Below are 18,772 nucleotides of genomic sequence, written 5' to 3'. Positions count from 1 at the left end.
TGGCGATAGGCAGGATGCTCTCATTGTGTCACTCATCATCTGAGAGACTGCAAGTCCCACTATAACCTCCAAACATGGCGTGCGTATGTATTCGTCGCCGGTGAGTTGGGCGCAGGGCGAGCCGAATGACGGCTCTCCCTGCTGCCGCAAAACTCCCCGGCGGCGTTAAATACCATTCTTCCTCCGAGTTGTTCTCAGAGGAAGATGTAATTTGGGGTGCAGCAACCACCAGAGCCCCGGAATAACCTTACGCGCCCCACGTAGCATTACATTGCTGCTATGGTGGCGCCTAGTTCAAGTGCTCGTTGCTGAGTGCTGTGCGCCGAAACAACCTGCTTCGCTAACATGGGGGTGCCATGCTATATCATAGTAATGTTAGCTTGTGTTAAGTGGTATAGGACCAGGGGCGTAACTAGGCCCCACCGGGCCCCCCTGCAGAATTTCAGAGCGCCCCCCCCCCTCCCCGGGGCCCGCTCATGGCTGTTTTGTGGGGGCTGGAGGGGTGGCAGCATGAGGGGAAAGCCATGCCCACAGTCGGCGGGGAGGGGGGACGGTCCCCCCCCTCCCTCACCTCGGGGCTCTCCCCTCTGCGCTCCCCTCCAGCTAGTTACAGTGTGGGCAGCGGCGGGCAGATACATACCTTCTTCCGTGCGTTTCACTGCAGACTCCTCGCTCTAGCGGCTGACGTCACTTCCGGAAGTGACATCACTTCCGGAAGTGACGTTACCGCTAGAGCGAGGAGTCTGCGGTGGATCGCACGGAAGAAGGTATGTATCTGCCCGCCGCTGCCCACACTGTATCTAGCTGGAGGGGAGCGCAGAGGGGAGAGCCCCAAGGTGAGGGAGAGGGGGGGGGGAACTTCCCCTCTCCCCGCCGACTGTGGCCAAGGCTTTCCCGTCATGCTGCCACCCCTCCAGCCCCCACAAAACGGCCTAGAGCGGGCCCGGGCCCCCCGCGGTAGCATGGGCTGCAGGGCCTATTGTTACGCCACTGTATAGGACGTACCTAGAGGGGAGCAGCTCCTGTGATCGCAGGGGGTCCAGAGCTGTGGGGGCCCCACCTACTAACCTTCTCGCCCTCAGGGGGCTATACTTTACAGAGGCTTTATGCAATTCACTTTTTCACCTGTGTTATCACCTAGGAGATCATTTTTCATCTTGTTTTTAAAATAACCTTTCAGTATTTTGTAATGGAAAAAGTACCAAAAAGTAGATGAAAAAGTACTTTAAAATAGTTTTTTCTTGTCTGCTGGTGGCTTAAAAGGCATTTTCATGACAATATGTTAAAATATCACCTAGGAGAAAACTAAGGAGAAAAAGTGAATTGCATATGGGCCAAGGTATTTTTATGGGTGTGGAAATCCTGATGACCACCCTTGTGAGATGGGCACCAAGGCCGTGAAGGGCACCAAGGGAAGGGGTGTTAATACTGGCGGGGCTACATAAAAGTTTTGCTGAGGGCCCCCATGAATTGTAGTTACGCCACTGTGATGTCTCTTCCAGTGTCTAGGCCTGGCTTTGCCATATGGGCCACATCAAGGTTTTAAAGTTTACCCGAGGCAAGGACGTATTAGTTAAGTTAATTAGAAACATTTTTAGTATTTTTTTGTTTGTTTTTGTTTTTTGCTTGGAAATGGCTAATTATTAATTATTGTAATAAAGTGTAAATAAAACACACATAAACAAAAATAAGAAGAGATATTTGATGAGAACATTTTTTGTAAATTTCCTCTGTGTTTGAGCTCATTTCAAATAAACAGCAGTTCTATACAACATGCAGGAAGTATACTCAGTGTGATTTTAAATCAAACTGTATTGTACAACCCAAGGAAATAACGTATGTCAATGCTTTTCATCATGACAAAAAATGAATCTCTCTATATTCCTAAAATGTTGAAAGTGTTGATAAAAATATTCATAAATATAATTTAAGAATACAAAATGTGGTATTATACAGCATAGGTTCTCAACATGTGGTGCGTGTACACAGAGGTAGTGATGGTTTGTCTAGAAGAATTCATGGAGAAGCATGTGATTTGTTTCATTCAATGATAGATTTGCAAAGCTCTGATTTGCTGTGATCACATCCTGTTTAGCACATGATCATAACTAGCAAATCAGAGACTTACATATCTATCACCTGACCAAACTGATCACATCCCATGAGTTTTCCTAGACATGACCATCACTACCCAGTGGGTACTTGGGCTTGATATAGTTAATGAAGTGTACATTTTTTTTTAGAGTGTTAGAAAATGATAAATTATAAGACCAAATTAGTATATGAATGCTTTACTGCTCATACCAGGTGACAGCTCCTAGCCAATAAGTGGTCACCTGGTACGAGTAGTAGGCGATGCAAGGAAATTTGGGGGCTGTACTGCAGACGCGTGTGCCAAGCATCCCCTATGCAGCATTGCAATGTCGTGCAGCCAACTTCATATTGCAGAGGCACCAGAAGCATTCCAGGAGGTGACCACCTGTCGAGGGCCCTGGGGCAATCGCCCCCTTTGCCTTAATGGCAGCACCGGCCCTGTTCTTACCGCTGCCATGAGTCTCATGTCTGTCTTCTTCTCACCAGCTGTAGACAAGTAATAGATAAATTACTCTTTACAACTTGCCAATTCTGCAGCAGTGTGCGGCGGCGGCGCTGACTTTGGCACACGCTCCTTCCGATCCTTAAATGAGTGAGCAAGAACAAAACGTTGAATGGCTGGACAGAGAGCAGCACTTTGGCTTTTTATCGAACACAAATAGCTGATTGCAAATAAACTTGAAAGACATGGACCATCGACAAGTGAGAACAATTTATTGTGCCGTTTTGATCAGGCTAATGGGTCAGACGTCACCGGACCCTCCCAGAATGCCGCAGGAACCGGGAACTGCGACCTTAAAAGCTCTGATGCTAAGTAGCTCCAAAAATCACTATTTTAATTTGGTTAATGAGAGAGGAGATAATGGATGATCTGAGGTCAGATTGTGGGCGGCGCAGACAGAGCAAAGTCATCGGGTGCTGCCGGATATAAACCTGCTTATAATTCATGTTCCAAAGAAGGCAGAAGCAATTAGCTACTGTACCTTGACGTTAATATTCTGTTGGGTACAGAGCGTGCTAAAATGGGCCGACCCCTGCATATGTATTGAGAAATAAAGCCTGGGGATGCCTGGATCTTCTCAGGAAATATATATATATAAATAATTATGTCTGGCTGATGATCAAGCATAATATTATTAACCCTTTAGCAGGCGTTTTATTTAGAAGATTGAATCTGAGAGAGCCTAAGCGCTTTGAGTCCTATTGGAGAAAAGCGCTATAGAAATGTTATTGTATTGTATTGTATTAAAGTGCTCCAGGCCAATTTATTTCAGCACATTTTTTTATTTCTGTAATTGTTACATTTCCCTGCGTCTAATTAGCATGGCTGTAATGTGTATTTATGGCCATTTGTCACTAGAGGGCAGTGTGAGACAACAGAGGACTTCCGCTTTCAGATTCTATATTTTCTGCTAGCAGAGAGACATCAAAGCGTTCCAAGAATTTACAGCACGAGTTCTGCTGACTGAGGTCAAAAGCAGTACATTTATCTCAAACAAGATAACTCTATTGAAGTTGCTAATGGTTTTAAAGAAATACAAAATGTGTGCACAGAATATGACAGGATGTTTAAATGCTGAGAACAGGGAGCTTGCCTTAAAGAGGCCCTGTAGTGACATATAGCGGAATGCAGTAACTTCTTCAGGATACCCACTGTTCTCCTCTCAGAGCATGCAGGGAAACCAGTAGTTCTGCCCCTGTTTTGTATCAATAATGACCCGAAAATCAGGTGATTATCTAAACAAAAGGTCACAAAGAGCTTTTTGATATGTTGGTAAACAGGGGGAGAACTACAAATCATGGGACCCCTCAGAAATACTTTAATGGGGCCCTCTTAATGCTCACACCCCTTCCCTTGCCCACCCCTGGTGACCCTCACAGCCTGGGAGCCAATCTCACAAGGGTTATAAAACAAGTGTGAATATCGTAATCTACAAACCCATAACAAATGTAGCCACAAAAACACCTGATCTGAAGGATGGGCCCCTTTATCAGAGGGAGTGAAGTAGTAGTTGGGGCCCCCTTGCAGCTCTGGGTTTCCCTTGTAGTCACGTCCCTGTCTGTAAACATTCTATGTATTGAGTGAGCTATTATGAGCAGCATTCCCTGTGGCTGGCGGTCCCTGGACACCAGACTAGCGGGCTGCACAGTGAGGCTCTGTACCAGCCCTGAGGGAAGGCCACCACCACTGATGTCAGCAGAGCGGGGGACCTGCCACCTCATGTTTGATAGAACGCCTTGATAAGCTGACAACGGCCAAAGCAAAATGACCAGAAACGTATCACGCGTTATCAGGAAAACTGCGAGGAGAAAGTGCCACTGACTACCTGACATCACAGGAAGTCTAATGTGACATATTCTAAACCTTACAGCAATTAGCAGGTAGGTAGTGAGAGCTGTGAATCTGATATAGTCTTATAGATCACATAGTGTAGGATTCTGTGATGCTGGCAGCTAATGGAGATTAGAGTTAGCCGAGTTGATTTAATGATTCAAAATTGATATGGAGGGTCTCTGACTGTAGCACTTTCATATACTGTAGTGGCGGCATTCAGAGGAGTGCTGGGATTTGGGACTGAGGCAGAAGTGTAAGTAGTGGATGGTGAGGATTGGACCCGGCTGTGAAAGCCCAAATTATTCCCTACCTCCGATACAGGACCCCATAACACGAATTGTTTTGTCTACAGAGCTGTGTTTACCATAAGGCAATGTAGGCTCGTGCCTACAGGCGCCTGATTATGGAAAGGCAGCTCACTCCCCTCCCTGAGTGCCTCCCTCCCTCCTTTCCTATGCAGAGTTTCGACCAGAGCTTAAATGAGAGGAAACTCCGCGCACCTTCCGTCCTAGTTTATTGCATCAAGTGTTAACGCTGTACAGCAAAAAGTGGCATCCACACCAGGGTGATCATAGAATTAGAGCCAGGATGGTGGCGGTGAGATGGAGGTCAAGCACCAGTGTGGGGCTTGCTACGGCCGTTTAGCATCACTCTGGACGCTTGGTCTCTCTGCGTTCCACTCTTTGCTGTACAGCGTTAACAATTGATGCAATAAACAAGGACGGAAGGTGCCCGAAGTTTCCTCTTTTTTCTTCTGATGGTTATACAAAAAGTTGAGAGCCCTGCCCTTGCGAGCTTACAATCTAAAGGAATAGGGGGGAAAACAAGAGGACGGGTAGTATACAATAAACATACCTAGAGGTCGTGTGGTTTTAGGATATCTAGTAGGAGTTCCTTAAAACAAATGGGGAATGGCCTAAGGTAGAGCATATGCTTGACAGAAATAGTGAGTTTTGAGGGACCATTTAAAGATTTCAAAGGTTGGAGAGTGACAGATGTGCTGTGGAAGGGCATTCCAGAAGAGGGGATGAAGCATGTAAGAAATCTTGGTGAATGCGAGGAAGTGATTCTAGAGGACAGGGACAGTAGAAGTTCATGTGCAAATCTGAGATCGATTGGGTTGGTATCTGCTATCTGGAAACTAGAGAGGAGATGTACAGGGGATTGAGATTGTGGAGAGCTTTGTAGGTTAGGGTTAAGAGTCTGAACTGGTTGATTAGTTTTATCTGATCTACTTAATTGTGTGTGTGTATATATATATATATATATATATTCTATCTTTATATGCACCAACACTTTAGTTACATTCATATGCATAAATATGCATTTGTTTTTTACATTGATTGTGCAGTTGAATCATTCTTTGCTATTATTTATGCACCAGCACTTTTTTTGTCCTCCAAGAATCACTCTGCGAATACTGTGATATTTTGTTGTATTATTTGCAACATTGATCTAACACCCCGGCTGCCATTATGCTTCTGTATGTTAATTGTTTTCAATCCATTGCTTAGTTTAATAAATGATTGTTGTTACTATTGATTTATCCTGTTTTGGTGCCATAATTTGAGGCCTAGCCTTTTCCTGGTTTGACATGTAATTTCCAGGCCGTTCTGTACATTTTGGGTAATATGTAATGGCAGCTGTAGAAACTCCTGGTCACCTATATAGCCGGGTTGACCGATACCCCACCAGTGGATCCAGCCCCCACATAGCACCCTCAGTAAAAAAAAATCCTGAAGCTGCCCCAGCTGGTTATACATAGTCTTTACTCACACATGCCCAGTCTAGATGAGCTTGTCCATGGCCGGGAGTGTGGCCAGAAAATGAGGAACCCTGTGTCAGTACAGTGGCCCCTACGAGGGCCCCGGAAACCCTCTGGACCATTTGCATGCAAAGAAGAATAATTACCATCTCATTGACCATCCCTAATGAACTGCGAACAACTCTTTGGATGGACAGGATAGTTGGCTGGTTCATGGCCTCTCAGTGACCTGTGACTATTACCAGGAAGCTGATGTTTGAGGTAAGTATAATTGCCAGTTCATAAAGAGATGAAGGTGGCTGCAGATCCCTATAACTGTTACTATTGGAGCAGGTTCTTATTACCTAAACTCGGTCTCAGACGGTGTACAGCAGTTATAATCAGGCAATTTCCAGCAGATAGCACAGCGTGTATTTATAGGTAAGGAAGAAAAAAACAGTCAGAGTGATGCACTGAATACATGAAGTCGATGAGCCGGGACTGTATTATACGGTGGCGCCCGTAGGCTGCTCATTAGTAAAGGCTGTGACAGCGATGGCACTAGACTTCACCTCTGTTTAACCTCACTGGAGACCTGCAGCGTTCTCCGCTACAAGAGGATGTGCAGCTTGCACACTATCCTCCCGCCAACAGCCCTGCGCAAACACCAGCCATGTACAGTGCTGAGCTTAGCATCAAACGCAGAGCAGCTCTGTGCAATGATAATGCCTTCTCTTTCATTGCAAAGCTACATACATGTCGCAAAATAGAATCAAGTGATACGACCGGTCAGGGCCAGTTCTAGACTTCCTGCTGCCTAAATCAATCCCCCCCCCCCCAACCTATCAGATGTCACTGCTACTGGTAGTGTGCAGTGATTGGCCCAATGACGGTACCGTGGTTTCACCCGCGAGACCGTCAGCCCCAGTTAGCAAAATGGGCAGCGGGCAGTTGTGATTGGCCGGTCTGGTGCCAGCACCCCTGTCTGATTGGTCACTTGCCAAAGCTTCCACTCTGACTGGCCATAGTGATCTCTTGCCAGTGATGGAGTTTATGTTTAGATAACAGGCATGCTATGGTAACATTCGATAATCAAACAGAGGCATGCTATTTTAGAAAATTAGAACATTATAGTTTTTACGAATTTTTTATTTTTGAATGAATGAATTTTTTGTTTTTGAATATTATCGTTTTGACATGTATCATTTTGAAAGTTATAAGGTTAGGAAGGGGGGGTTTAGCGTAAGGCGTCAGGAAGGCGGGGTTTAGGGTTCGGCGTCAGGAAGGGGGGTTCTAGGGTTAGGCACCAGGAAGGGGGGTTTTAAGGTTAGGAGTCCATAAGGGTGGTTTTAGGGTTAGGTGTCAGGAAGGAAGCTTTTAGGGTTAGGCCTCAGAAAGGGGGGGGTCTTAGTGTTAGGTGTATGGGGGGGGGGGGGTTAGGGTTATTCATCGGAGGGGAAAATGTTCTGTGTGAGAGTAGGTTTAGGTGTCGAGATTGGAGGTTTTAGGGTCAAGTGTCAGGAAGGGGGGTCTTAGGGCTAGGTTTCAGGAAGGGGGGTCTTAGGGTTAGGCATCAGGAAGGCGGTCTTAGGGTCAGGTGTCAGGAAGGGTGGACTTAAGGTTAGGCATCAGGAAGGGGGGTCTTAGCTTTAGGTGTGAGGAAGAGGGGTTTTAGGGTTAGGTGTTAGGAAAGTGGGTTTTAGGTTTAGGCCTCAGGAAAGGGGGTCTTAGTGTTAGGTGTCAGGAAGGGGGGTCTTAGAATTAGGCATCAGGAAGGGGGTTTTGGAGCTAGGCATCAGGAAGGGGGGTCTTAGGGTCAGGTGTCAGGAAGGGGGGTCTTAGATGTAGGTGTGAGGAAGGGGGTTTTAGGGTTAGGTGTCAGGAAGGGGGTTTTGGAGTTAGGCGACAGGAAGGGGGGATTTACGGTTAGGTGTCAGGAAGGGGGGGGGGGTTAGAGTTAGTCATCAGAGGGGGCAATGTTCTGTGTGTTAGGAAGGGGGGTTTTAGGGTTAGGCATTGGATGGGGGAGGGTTCTGTGTCACAGTCGGGATAGGTTTAGCTGTAGTAAAATATCAGTAACATTTACCAAAGTTTTAGTATAGTCATCATCACTGTAAACAATTTTTGCTTTCATCTGGCACCCAATTCACAACAGTATTTATCGTTTAGACTTAGAATATCGGCTTCATCCGGCACCCATTTTTCCTCGTGTCTCTACTCCATGCATACGATCTGCCCTAGTCCTGCTTGTATGGCAACATCTCTGGAATTCTATTTATAACATTTATAGCATCCCTGTCAGTTTTTGGCCTGTTATTTTCATCACAGGCTCTTTTTTTGTAACGTCTGTAATTAGTGGCCCTCTCTGTGTTGCTTTGCATTGTGTCTTGCGTTCTATCTGCAGTTTTGTTTCCAAATTATAAGATTATCCTTTCCGCACTGAGCAGCTAGAAGCGGAACGCTTTCACCTTGTTTAGCATTCAGGAAATCCTTGATGTCTGTGTGAACGTTCAGAAATAGATGCCGTCCATCCCCCGAAAGGAAGACGCAGAATTTCCTGCAAACAAAGATCTTCTGTGCTAAGTGATGGGTGAGGTCAGTAGAAGCTGGAGGATAGATTCATCCCTCTTAACCCAGTCTGTTCTCAAGTGTGAAATCGCTGCTGCTTGTAGAGAAAGCCTCCGCTCTCCAGACTGGAAGGTGGTGCTGAAGGTTTTAGTGCCTTTATAAGCCTCTTATAGTCAGAATTTGATGTTTGGCCGCACACCAGTTGTATGCGGGGCCGGATTTGTACCAAGGTCCACTATCACCAGCTACCCCTAGACTGACAGCATCCTAACCTCCCCCCCCCCACCCCCCAACACGGCAGGGATCAGATTGTAGGTTCCTCTAAGGACAATTACTGAAATGATGGCAGGGATTAGATTGTAAGCTCCTTGTCGAGCGGCACATGAGTGACAGGTGTCTCCGAGATCACGGTAAGTGCCCATTCGCTGCCTGTTTATCCCCCGAGTGCTGTTGCTAGCCGCCCACTGCTATGTGCAAACTCTGTGTAGCAGGACGAATGTTCGTCAGGCTAACTGCTACTGCCACCCTGCTGCCTACAGCCCGCCCCTTGATTTCCTGGTGCCCTAGGCTATGGCCTTTGTGGCCTTGCCTGAAATCCGGCCATGGTCATATGCGGGTATACCGAGTATTGCCACTTACTGTGTGCTGGTAGTTGCCAGGTTCCATGGCACACCAGGACAAATTGCTTCTGGCTACGCTTAGATTGGAGCTCGTGTGTGGCAAACCTGGCAAAACACCCGCCTGCTGCCTTAAGGCCCATCCAGCCCTTTGAAGTTGAGCTGCCCCCGAGAGAGAAAAGGATATTATTTGCAACTAACACCTCTCGGTGCCAGCGCAGGGCCTATACATCTAATTAAAGTAGCTATAGAGTGCTGTGTTTATCTGACCCACTTTTAAATTGTCTTCCTAACTACAGAAGGGGTCCTTTGGTTTTGTCAGAACGCCAATTGGAAGTATACCCCGAAAATTACCTGAGTTTACATAAGGTTCACATAGGATTTGTGTAGGCAATGCCAAATGTATGCTTTTTCTGCCCCTAGGCAGGGCCGGATTTCTGGTAAGGCCCTAAGGGCCCAGGCCTTGGGTGGCAGCTGGGCAAGGGGCGGTTGGACATGAAAAGAGGGATTGCTGCATATGGGAGAAAAGATTTCAAGTGGAATACAGAAGTTGCAAATAATGAGCAGAACATGGAAGTAAGGAGGTGTTGTTTAAGGGACCTGCATATAGGACTGCCTGGCTGTCCTGAATCACACATCTGAAACAAGCATGCAGCTAATCTTGTCAGACTTCAGTCAGAAACATCTGCATGCTTGTTCATGATCTATGGTCAAAGTTAATAAAGGCAGAGGATCGGCAGGAGTAGTAATGTAATTACAAGTTCTGTATGTTTGTGTAATACAATTTGCTAAAATACAGGTGAAATTCGGAAAATTAGAATATTGTGCAAAAGTCTATTTATTTCAGTAATTCAACATAAAAGGTGAAACTAATACATGAAATAGGAGCCCTTTGCAGGTGTTTTGGATGAATTAGCTGATTAGAGTCTGACACTTTGAGCCGAGAATATTGAATATTCACAGTATTCTAATGGTCTGAGATTTTGATTTTGAGGGTCTCATAAGCTGTAAGCCATAATCATCAAAATGATAACAAATAAAGGCTTGAATATCTCACTTATCTCACTTTGCTTGTAGTGCTTGTAGTGAGTCTGTTTCATATATTCAAATACATATACATTTCAAAATACTGTATAGTCCGGCGTATAAGATGACTGGGCGTATAAGACGAGCCCCCAACTTTTCCAGTTAAAATATAGAGTTTGGGATATACTCGCCGTATAAGACGACCCCTCTTCCAACACACACCGACTAAAATAAAAAAAACATTGTATACTGGTGCTATGTATGAACAGATACTGGTGCTGTGTGGTACCCAGTATATAACAATATATAGGCGATTGACTGGTGGGATTGGTCTCCCTTTCCCTGTTTATCAGAGCGGTATGGAAGAATAGATTGCGCTGTGCCCATAAATCACGCCTCTTTCACACTTCTGGCCCACCCTTGTATCCTATTTACCTCCTTCTCCGCCTCTCAGATCTCACACATGTGCGCCTGCGCCGCTTCACTACAGTCCTCAGCAGCGAGATCTGAGAGGAGGTAACAGGATAGGGCGTATCACCCGGCATCAATGACACCCAGCGTATAAAACCACCCCTGATTTTTCAGAAGATTTTTAAGGGTTAAAAAGTAGTCTTATACGCCAGAATATACAGTAGTTAGAAGTCGTTCAACAGAGTTTTATTTGAAAATGTTTGGTTTGGCTGTGTTATGCTGTTTTAGCGTCATTTCCTGAAGAACAGCATTGTGGTTCTTCTTCCTGTTTGTATCCGCCAAATGCCATTGGCGGTATTTGTGTTTGCCGTTGTCTGTTGGTTTCTGCTTGTGATTAACCACAATGCCAGCAAAAGCAACTGACTTGTAGACGCTACACGTAGCACCGTCCAGAATGAGACTAGACAACTGGATTGGCCGCCATGTGTACACAAATGACGCCAACTGCTGTCACAGTCATTTAAAAAACACTACCATTCATCATTTGAATGGAACGTCAGTAGATCTCTTTTGAATGATGTGAAAATGTTGTGTCTACCGCATGTATGAACTAGCCCCTAGAGAAGGTTGGATGTTACTGTTAGGTAACATGGATTAATGGATCACTACAGCAAAAAAAGTAAGCAGTTCAAATCTGACAGAACCGACAGGTTTTGGACTATAGCCCATCTCCTCACGGGGAATTCTCAGGGCATTCTTTGTTTTCAAAAACCTTTCCTGAATGGCAGGCTTTTTGCTAACTGCCAAAACAATAAGATACCAGCCAGCATTCCTACTCACTTTGCACACCATTTTGGCAGTTAGACTTAGCAACTGCTGTTCAGGAAATGCATTTGAAAACAAAGAAACCCCTGAGAATGCCCCATGAGGAGAGGGACTAGTCTAGTCGGTTCTGTCAGAGTTTAACTGCCTACTTTTTTTGCTGTAGAGATTTTTTTTTCTGCCATTATATTTTCGGTGCTAGACACAGGCAGAGACCATGGCTGTCTGATGTTGTTTCACGATGCTGTAGATAGATGCCGGATAGTTCTTTGGATATAGGATGCCAAAAAAAGGTCAAACAGCTGGGCTCTGTGGGAGCGCGGCACGGCAGGTTTCGCTAAACCTTCAGGGCACCATATGGACGATCTGTTTCGGGTCCTGGCCTGGTTGCCCTGAGCACAATCAGAAGCGGGGAGGGCTCAGCTGCTGTGCAAGTGTCTGTCTGTTCACCGACTAATAAAGATGTTTGGCGCTGAAGTGCTGTATCTCCAGCCTGAAGACATATCCTCCACATGGCTGGCTGCGGCCTAAAACATGTTCCCTGAGACAGAGGCCAACAGACAGCCATTTTATGTGCTTCGGAGAGCCAAAACTCAATATTCTTCAACACCGAGTCATGCTGCCGGGCTTATTTTCCAAGTTAGCACATTCAATGGAATACGTTGTAGGAACTCCGGCCAATTCATTTACCATATTTTAAATTCTAAGTACAAACCTTTCATTCCACTAAAGTCTGCTTTGCTGCTATGCATCTTGAGGTACAGCTACAGCTGTTTTTTTTTTTCTCCCTTTCTTTGTTTATCTTCCCCTCCCCCTCCTTTTCTTTAAAGGAAATCAGAGATCTAAAAAAAAAAAGTTTTATACATACCTGGGGCTTTCTCCAGCTCCATGCGCTCGTATTGCTCCCATGCTGCTGTCCTCCACTGCTTGCAGCTCCGGTATCGGGTCCCGTTAGTTCTGTCAGTCACGGCTAGTATGAGCAAGAGAAGTGCGCTCTCTACATATCTCCGGTGGCCAGAGAGATACGTGCAGACGGTGGTGCCATTATATATGCAGACGGTGGCGCTGTCATGGGTGCAGACGATGGCACTGTTATGGGTGCAGACAATGGCGCCATTATGGATGCAGACGGTGGCGCTGTCATGGGTGCAGACGGTTGTGCCGTTATGTGGATTACAGTTTTAGCAGCACTTAGTTAGTAATTTGCACTCCGTCAAAAGATGAAGCCCAAGTTACAATAAAAACAGCGTAATTTGGCCACTAGCAATAGCTGGAAGCCGAATTGTGTGTTACCCCGGAGTCCTCAGCAGCCGGGAATAGTAATTAACACCGCCAGGACTTTTGCAGGAGCAGGGTGAGACGTGTTTGGTCTTTACCCTGCACCTAAATTTCCTGGTGTCTTAATTACATGTATGCAGTACCTCTCCAGGGGCTTAAAAGGCTATGTGACATCCAAAATTAAAAAATGGCCAAAACATAGTTTGTACCACCAAAATATATGTTACCTATTTTTTTTCTAAAATAGGTCGCTACACATCCCCCAATTTTTTTTTCTTCTTACCTGGTCTGGGTGCCTTTGCCTGAGTGCAGGAACTATGCAGTGCCAGCGGGATTGTTGGAAGTTTACAAGCTTATCTCAGCATGCAAATAACAGAAAGCTTCTTATTCTGGATAAGATAAATCATCCCCCCCCCGCCCCCCCCCCCCCCCACACACACACACACTTTTGCAGAGTTTACTCACTGATGTAAGCTTGTTGTCTAGGTGATGAGACAGTCCTGTGGCGGTAGAGAGGAAAAATTAACACTTAGCTGGGTTAGGAAAAAGACGAGTGATGCCACTTTTGGCATCACAGAGAGAAACAGTAAAGATGAAAACCAGCAGAAATATTATTTTCCTTTTTTTCATCTCACCTTTCTCCTAAATCTGACAGGGAACACTAAAAACAAGAGGATAGATAAGCTAAATTAGCAATTTCTTATTGGATGATTTTTTTTTCAGTTAATATGGCGTTTGATCCTACTTTAAGACATTGTTGGCCATATGCAATTCCATTTTTCTATTAAGGTTTCTCCTAGTTGATATTTCACACACCTTATCAATAAAAAGCCTTTTAAGCCACTATCAAGCAAAACAATACTCAGAATCATTTGATAGTACTTTTTCACCCTACTTTATAGTACTTTTCAATGTCTAGTGCTAAAAAGATATTAATTAAACCGATGATTAGAAATGATCTCCTAGGAGAAAACTTAGGAGAAAAATGGAATTGAATAAGGCCCTATATATCTTTATTATTATAAACATAAGCAATAGTCACACCACAGGACATATGGCAGTACCGGTCACTCTATGCTGACACAGCTGTTCGGAGATGCCCATGCCAGCAGTTACACAGCACAGGCCCTCTTTGCAGAACATACAATGGGCAGCTCAATCAATTAAGCCAAGTTAGAAAGTTGGTTTGGCAGGCCTCCTAGTGGGCAAAGCGCCTGCCACAGGTTAAATGCGTATTAGCCTTCAGTTGTAGTTTGTATTTGAAAGCAGCTGCCCAGTGCTGCAAAGGAAATGAATGTGTCCGTTCTCGGTGACTTGCAGGGAGCAATTTATCCCTGAAGGACACCGCGATGTGAGGAGACTTATGAGACGCAACGATAGTTCAATTAGCTTAGTGCTTAACCCTTTCTTGCCTCAGGAGGCCACCGTGGAGGCACAGACAGGATATGAATTCCGAACCAGAGCCTTCCTTTGGCCGAGACGATTGGCGTTGATGCTAGCGGTTCTTGTTACGTGCTTTGCTACTACAGGGAGCTTTAACCGTGTTATTACCACAGCAATGTTCTCATGATCGGCAGAGGGAAGTTCTCCTTCCCACCAGCAGCTGCTTGTGGTTGGCCTCTCGTGTGCACGTCAGGTACCTGATTATCCAGCGATGCTAAATGGAGCGTGGCTTATAAGTGAATTTCATGCCTCCTGAAACATTTGTGTCCTGGTTATTAACTCATCCATCTGAAGGAGATGCATCCCACTGTGCAGAGGTACAAGCAGACGAGAGAGCGTGGCTCGCCTCCTATTCCACCTCTTCCCAGAGACACGGGAACACGGTATCCAGAAGGAAGGCTTATTTGTCTTATCAGATGGTGACCAGGAATGAGCTCCTGAAGTTGGGAGACCAAATTCAACCAAAATTCTGACTGAAAACAAGGATCTTGGCAAGCTTTTATTTTTTCCTTCTTTTTTTCCACAGCTTGCCCAGCCACCTTGGCATTGCAGTATGTAGTTCAAACAGAGGCGACGAAAGGATAAAACATACAATATGTTTGTTAAGCACAACATGTGACATAATGAGATAAATGTGTATGTAGAGTACCAAGCACACAAATGACTACGCTGTGCTCATTTTTTTTCTCTCTGCCTGAAAGAGTTAAACATCAGGTATGCAAGTGACAGCTACTGCCCGGGTCATAACTGGGTCGGACTATAGCAGTAACCCTCACTGATAAGGAATTACAGCTATAAAACACTTTCCTGTCAGTAAATGGCTTCTGAGAACAGGAAAGAGATTAAAAAAGGGTCAATAATTTTATTATTATTATTATTATTTATATAGCGCCGACATATTACACAGCGCTGTACAGTGTATATATATATCTTGTCACTAACTGTCCCTCAAAGAAGCTCACAATCTAATCCCTACCATTGCCATATGTCTATATTATGAAGTGTAAGTACTGTAGCCTAGGGCCAATTTTAGAGGGAGCCAATTAACTTATCTGTATGTTTTTGGAATGTGGGAGGAAACCGGAGCGCCCGGAGGAAACCCACACAGACACGGAGAGAACATACAAACTCTTTGCAGATAGTGCCCTGGCTGGGATTCGAACCAGGGACCCAGCGCTGCAAGGCGAGAGAGCTAACCACTACGCCACCGTGCTGCCCAGGAACAATATAATTCAATATAATAACAATAATTCATAGATTTGAGCTCTGGCTTGCTTCAAAGAAGGTTTCATTGCGCAGAGACAATGAAACGGTGAATACAATATTTAAATATAAAATAAAACAGCGGGATATCTAGAAAAGTCATGTTTAGGAGAAGAAGGATAGCTACAATTGTTTATCTCTTTAGTTTATTTTCACCTCGGATGTCCTTTAAACAATGCAAGGTTCCTGCTTTGTTCCTAACACTCCTGCAAGGTTCCTGCATTGTTCCTAACACTCCTGCAAGGTTCCTGCATTGTTCCTAACACTCCTGCAAGGTTCCTGCATTGTTCCTAACACTCCTGCAAGGTTCCTGCATTGTTCCTAACACCCCTGCAAGGTTCCTGCATTGTTCCTAACACTCCTGCAAGGTTCCTGCATTGTTCCTAACACTCCTGCAAGTTTCCTGCATTGTTCCTAACACTCCTGCAAGGTTCCTGCATTTTTCCTAACACTCCTGCAAGGTTCCTGCATTGTTCCTAACACTCCTGCAAGGCTCCTGCATTGTTCCTAACACTCCTGCAAAGCTCCTGCATTGTTCCTAACACTCCTGCAAGGCTCCTGCATTGTTCCTAACACTCCTGCAAGGCTCCTGCGTTGTTCCTAACACTCCTGCAAGGCTCCTGCATTGTTCCTAACACTCCTGCAAGGTTCCGGCATTGTTCCTAACACTCCTGCAAGGTTCCTGCATTGTTCCTAACACTCCTGCAAGGTTCCTGCATTGTTCCTAACACTCCTGCAAGGTTCCTGCATTGTTCCTAACACTCCTGCAAGGTTCCTGCATTGTTCCTAACATTCCTGCAAGGTTCCTGCATTGTTCCTAACACTCCTGCAAGGTTCCTGCATTGTTCCCAACAATCCTGCAAGGTTCCTGCATTGTTCCTAACACTCCTGCAAGGTTCCTGCATTGTTCCTAACACTCCTGCAAGGTTCCTGCATTGTTCCTAACACTCCTGCAAGGTTCCTGCATTGTTCCTAACATTCCTGCAAGGTTCCTGCATTGTTCCTAACACTCCTGCAAGGTTCCTGCATTGTTCCTAACAATCCTGCAAGGTTCCTGCATTGTTCCTAACACTCCTGCAAGGTTCCTGCATTGTTCATAACACTCCTGCAAGGTTCCTGCATTTTTCCTAACACTCCTGCAAGGTTCCTGCATTGGTCCTAACACTCCTGCAAGGCTCCTGCATTGTTCCTAACACTCCTGCAAGGCTCCTGCATTGTTCCTAACACTCCTGCAAGGCTCCTGCGTTGTTCCTAACACTCCTGCAAGGCTCCTGCATTGTTCCTAACACTCCTGCAAGGTTCCGGCATTGTTCCTAACACTCCTGCAAGGTTCCTGCATTGTTCCTAACACTCCTGCAAGGTTCCTGCATTGTTCCTAACACTCCTGGAAGGTTCCTGCATTGTTCCTAACACTCCTGCAAGGTTCCTGCATTGTTCCTAACACTCCTGCAAGGTTCCTGCATTGTTCCTAACACTCCTGCAAGGTTCCTGCATTGTTCCTAACACTCCTGCAAGGTTCCTGCATTGTTCCTAACACTCCTGCAAGGTTTCTAACACCCACCTCCCTGCTGAAGAGTCAGTAAGATATTGTCATCAAAAAACATTTAATACGTAAGATTTGAAACACATTTCATGGGGCAATAAAAAACAGGAGCAGCTGTTTACTGTGTGATTTTGTTTACTGATTCGTAGCAAATGTGGCACCTCCGTCCTGCTCCTGTTTTTTACTGCCTGATGAAGTGGGCTGCGAACCATGAGACGCGTTGCAAATCTTGGAGTAGTAATTACACTTTTTTTGATGACAATATCCTACTGACTCTGCAATGGGGAGGTAAATGTTACTTCCCCTTGTTTTTATCCTTTTAATATACATATTGGCCTCGATTCATAAAAAGCAGTGCGATAAAAAAAATCTTGTCGGGAAAATACCGCACTCGGTATTCTCCCGGTCTGTGTGCTAATTCATAAAGATTTCCCCAGCTGCCTTTGAAGGTCGGTAAATTACCGCAGCCCCTTGAGCGGTAGAGTAGAGCAGTGTGGCGATTCTCTCTTTTGCCCTGCACAAATGACTCGCACAGATGACTCTGAGGGCTGGAACCCACAGGAGCGCTTTTGGCAGCGTTTTGGCAGCACTGCGATACGCTAGCAGTTTGCCAAAACGCTGGGCTAATGTTAATGGATGGGGCAACTTCCACAGGAGCGTTTGCGTTTCCCAGAAACGCAAACGCAGGACCTGCAGCATTTTGGGAGCGTTAGCGCTTCAATGTAAAGTATTGAAACGCTAGCAGAAACGCTCAGCAAAACCTAAACTGAGCGGTTTTGCTAGCGTTTTGCGGTTCAGCACACTGTAACAAAATGAAAAATAATTCACAGGACCAATCAGGATAAAAACGCAAAACGCAAAACGCTACGCACCCGCTGGGAAAAAAAATACAATGTTGCAAAACACAACCAAAAACGCGCATGAATCCGCTTGCAAACCGCTCAGACAAAACGCTAGCGGTTGCGTTTTGCGTTTGCTGATTTCAGTGGGTTCCAGGCCAGACAGATGACTCGCACAGACTTTCCCTGCCTGCTTAAATGACTCACACAGACGGCTCTCTGGCTCTTTGCACAGATGACTCAAACAGACTTCGGCTCCCTGCACTTTGCATTCACCAGAATGTGTCAGTAACTTGTTAACGCCTCACCAGAGATGTCGGTGACTATCGTCAGGCTTACCGCTTGTTGAAGGCTTTATGAATTGACATTTGCTGACAATTTACTGACATGTGTTGGAGGTAACTACAGCCAAGTCGGTAATTTATCTCCCTGGTCGGTAATGTCAGCTTTTCATGCGGTAACAGCCTTTATGAATTGACACATTGCTAAGTGGTCGGGAAAGTCTGCTGTTTTCAGCATTACCGCATGCGGGAATGCTTTATGAATTGAGGCCATTGTATGTTTTATCCTTTTTGGCATCTCTGTTTCAACTATGTACTACAGTCTGAGTCCATCATTCTATAGCCCTTTATTTACTTATTTGTCACAATGTAATCAGAGGCAAAGAATCACTGCCTCATCCATCCTCCACCCCCTTACCTAGTGTGTCCCCCACTACCCATTAGATTGTAAGCTCGCAAGGGCAGGGTCATCCTCCTAATGTTTACTGTTTTTGTAACAATATTTGTG

At 45.3% G+C, this 18,772-nt stretch overlaps 1 protein-coding gene across 1 annotated transcript in view; it reads left to right on the top strand.

The window, feature by feature from the left end:
- LOC137545098 (LHFPL tetraspan subfamily member 7 protein-like) overlaps window positions 1-18,772 on the top strand; it is a 292,100-nt gene that overhangs the window by 129,065 nt on the left and 144,263 nt on the right. The gene's annotated exons all lie outside the window — the stretch shown is intronic.

This window comes from Hyperolius riggenbachi, chromosome 2, assembly GCF_040937935.1.
Source record: "Hyperolius riggenbachi isolate aHypRig1 chromosome 2, aHypRig1.pri, whole genome shotgun sequence".
NCBI classification, from domain to species: Eukaryota; Metazoa; Chordata; class Amphibia; order Anura; family Hyperoliidae; genus Hyperolius; species Hyperolius riggenbachi.
The sequence above is the reverse complement of the archived record's forward strand: the minus strand, read 5'-3'. Positions and strand labels throughout refer to the sequence as shown.